This window comes from Dinoponera quadriceps, unplaced genomic scaffold, assembly GCF_001313825.1.
Source record: "Dinoponera quadriceps isolate SergipeBrazil2010 unplaced genomic scaffold, ASM131382v1 scaffold2557, whole genome shotgun sequence".
In the NCBI taxonomy this organism is placed as follows: Eukaryota; Metazoa; Arthropoda; class Insecta; order Hymenoptera; family Formicidae; genus Dinoponera; species Dinoponera quadriceps.
This window is the reverse complement of record NW_014556571.1, coordinates 2,758-6,728: the sequence shown is the minus strand read 5'-3', so window position 1 is coordinate 6,728 and position 3,971 is coordinate 2,758. Positions and strand designations below refer to the sequence as shown.

The 3,971-nt window shown below is 46.3% G+C and overlaps 1 pseudogene; it reads left to right on the top strand.

Annotated features, from left to right (window-relative positions):
* The first annotated feature begins 406 nt into the window (after window positions 1–406).
* Window positions 407–3,681, top strand: LOC106747850 (annotated as a pseudogene).
* The last annotated feature ends 290 nt before the right edge of the window (window positions 3,682–3,971 follow it).

Sequence of the window (3,971 nt, the reverse complement as noted above, 5' to 3'; positions counted from 1 at the left end):
TTATTAGACATTCGCTCACTCACTCGCTCACTCGCTCATATACCTACTCGCTCATATACCCGCACACATACGAGGTGTGTTCATAAAATAATGAGAATTTGTAAATTTCGCGGGTTTGGAGAGTCCGATCGTCAAAATTTTTTTTATTATGTTGGTATACATGCCCCTGAAATGTGATAAAATTTTCAGCTGTATTCATTGTTTACTTTGTCTGTGGCAGCCGCTAAGGTTAGACGTGTTTCTATGAACTCCGCGATTTTCGTCTGTTAAAAGAAATGGATCAAAGAATTTGTATCAAATTTTGCGTAAAAAAAGTGTAACAAAGTGTGTGAAATGTTAACAAAAGCCTATGGTGAGTCTGCTATGAGTAAAACAAGAGTTTACGAGTGGTATAAGCGTTTCCAAGATGGCCATGAAGACGTTGAAGATGACGAACGCCGCGGACGCCCAAGCACATCAACAACCGATGAAAACGTGGAAAAAGTGAAAGAAACGGTTATGAACGATCGCCGAATCACAATCAGAGATGTCGTTGATGATGTTGGCATATCGATTGGCTCATGCCATGAAATTTGTTCGAATGTTTTAGGTATTGTGACGTGGCGGCTCGGAGCGCCCGTCCCAAAGGCGAAGGCCGTATCGCAAGGCGAGTGGCGTGCTCATAGGAGCGCGCCGAATTGATGTTATTAGTTTTTCTTTTAGTTGTTTTTTTTTGAGTTAGCGAAAACCGCGCGCCGCGGGCGCGCGGTAGCGGTAGAGGTGAGTCCCGCGCCCCGACCGAATGTACACCCTGCTCCAAGGGGGCAACGAGAAGAAGAAGGAACGTCGACCGCCAAACGAAGAACCCCGCCGCCCTCCACTCTGAGATGACCGACGAGGGGCCGCTGCCGACACCACCGGGGCTACCTCTTCGACCCCTCGACGACGGTAGGGCCGGCGGGCCGAGGTCGCGCTCATGACAACGGAGCCCGAAGCCGCGGGACCGCGCCGGGAAAGACTGGCGGTGGAGCGGCGGGCTCGGAGGCGACTCGGGCACCGCCGGCAAAGATTCGGCTGCCGAAAAAGAAGGGGGAAGAGGTAGCGGTTCGTTACGGCCTTGTCGGTTACGGAATTTTGAGTTAGTGAGAGTCTCGTTACCAAGGAGTGAGAGTTTCGTCACCAACGAGTTAGAGCTGTCGTTGCCGCGGAGAAAGAACTACCGTCGAAAAATATTTTGGAGCTATCGGACAACAGAATTGGAGCTACCGTTTCGCGCTTTCTGCTGTGGTGTCGAGCAAAATTAGTGAGAAATTGTGGCAGAGTCTCGGAGGTGGAGGACCTTTGGCGGCGACGAGCGAGTGGGAGAGCGAGCGGGCGAACGAGCGAGAGAGGGAGAGAGAGAGAGAGAGTGAGCGAGAGGATTACCGACGAGGACGAGCCGCCCGGGAGCCTGCAATTGTAAGGCCGCCTCACCGTATTCTATTATTGTTAATTTTTCGGTGATTGGGATTTTCGTGGCGTGCGAGGTCTCGGCCCCTTGGCTCGACGGCCGGTCGATTAACGGAAGCGAAAAGCGGACGTCCCGGGTCCGCCGTGGCATGGTAACCAGCGAAATTCGTATAGTATCGTTGTGACGCGATTTGCTGCAAAGAAAAGACGGGCGAAATAAGCGCGAGTGCTATCGAGGTCGCTGTTCTTTTTCTTTTCTGTTTTTTTCATTCGTTCCTATTCCTGTGTTGGTCGCCGANGGCCCCCCCCCCCCCGGCTTCAGACTTAAAATCACCCCGGAGCTGCCGGTCCCGATCGGGACGAACTCGGGCCGAGTGGCCGACGCGCGAACGGCGACGCCGATCGCGGGGCCCGTAGTTAATGGGTGCGATTCGCGAATCCACTGGCGTCCACCCGGACTCGTGGAAATCCGGATTTAATTAGCGGCCCGAGGTTCACCCGTCGGCGTTGCACCGGCGACTCGGAGAGGCCGATTCGCGAATAACGGTCGCAAATTTTGGCGCCCAACGTGAGGCCCCATTGGTCGCTTTTCCTTTTCGTGCTGCGGTGGTCACGCCGTCAGCTGGGTCAAGCCGCGACATTGGTTTTTTTTGACATTCGGTTTTCCTCCTAGCTTATCTCGTCTCGGAGGGGGGAATTAATTTTCCTCGGCTGTCGCCAACGGTCGCAACGATTGGAACGAGACCGTTGGGAAGATTTTTATATATTTTTTTTTTTTCTTCGGAAGCTCTCGAGACACGCGGCAATCGCTGGGGGACGCGTGATCGGTAGCGAGCCAAGTTGTTAACTAACAATTTGTTTTTTTGTGTTTGGATTGTGTTTTGGGTGTCTGAGTGTGGAGCACTCAAGAAGTAATTGTTGGTTAACACTTTATCGACCGGCCGTCGATTAATCGACGTTTTGTTCTCAGCGCCTACCGACCGGCCGTCGATTATTAGACGTTTGCTCCCCAGCGCTTACCGACCGGTCGTCGATTAATCGACTTTTGATCTTTCTGTTAGATTTGGTTATGTTAGATTGACAAGTAGCAAGCATTTCGCATTCTTTATTCAGATAATCGGTGCTTTTTTCTAAGTTTTAGCCTTTAGAAATGAATAGAAAGAATAGTCTCGGCGAGTTTTATCTCGATGACCTGTCAGATTGTCTTGACTGCCGTTCAGCAAGTAGAACTGATGATGAAAGTGATAGCAGTAGTATAACCATTCGAAAGCGACGTCCTGTACCGCTAATATACAGTGATTCAGAAGACGAGGACATGAATAAAAATGTTGAAGACAACAATGATACATGGTCAACGAACGACAAGAGTATAATTTTGGAACCTTTCGAAGGCAGCTCTGGCGTAAAAATTATGCCAAGTTCCTCCGAAAACGGATATTGTGAATTTATTCATTGGAAGTGACCTGATTGAGCACTTCGTGAGGGAGTCTAATAGATATCATTATCAAATTGTGGAAAAATATAGAATTGCATCAAAAACGAAAAAATGGAAAGACGTCACGGTGACTGAAATGAAGAAATTTTTAGGCCTAATAATTCTCATGGGACAAGTAAAGAAGGAGGTTCTCTACGATTATTGGTCTACAGACCCATCTATAGAAACGCCGTTCTTCTCGAAGGTTATGAGCTGGAACAGATTTTTACAAATAATGCAAAGCTGGCATTTTTGTGATAATAACGATATTTCTCCCAATCCGCATAGGCTGGTGAAGATCCAGCCTGTCATTGATTATTTCAAGGAAAAATTTAACAACGTATATAAACCAGATCAACAATTGTCTCTAGATGAATGTTTAATTCCGTGGTGAGGTAGACTGTCAATCAAAACATATAATCCGGCAAAATTTACAAAATATGGAATACTGGTTAGAGTGCTGTCTGAAGCTCGTACAGGATACGTATCCAACTTTTGTGTGTATGCCGCTGATGGAAAAAAATTAGAAGAGACAGTATTATCGGTCATTGGACCGTATAAGAACATGTGGCACCATATATATCAAGATAATTATTATAATAGTGTCAACACAGCTAAAATTTTTTTAAAAAATAAATTGCGAGTGTGCGGGACGATTCGAAAGAACAGAGGTCTTCCTCAAATACTTCAAACGGTCAAGCTTTCAAGAGGCCAACATCAATTTCTTAGAAATGGCCATATTTTATTACAAGTATGGAATAATGGCAAAAGGAATGTAAACATGATAACGACAATACATTCTGCACAAAATGGCGGAATCTAGAAACAGAAGCAGGACATCAGATTGCCCCATACAGAAGCCTATTTCAATAATAGATTATAATAAATATATGAAGGGCGTAGATCGCGCCGATCAATATCTGTCCTATTACTCCATTTTTAGGAAAACAAAAAATGGACGAAACGTGTAGTAATGTTCTTCATCAATTGTGCACTTTTTAACTCCTTTAAAGTATATACAACCCTGAACGGACAGAAGATTACATATAAAAATTTTCTGCACAAAGCG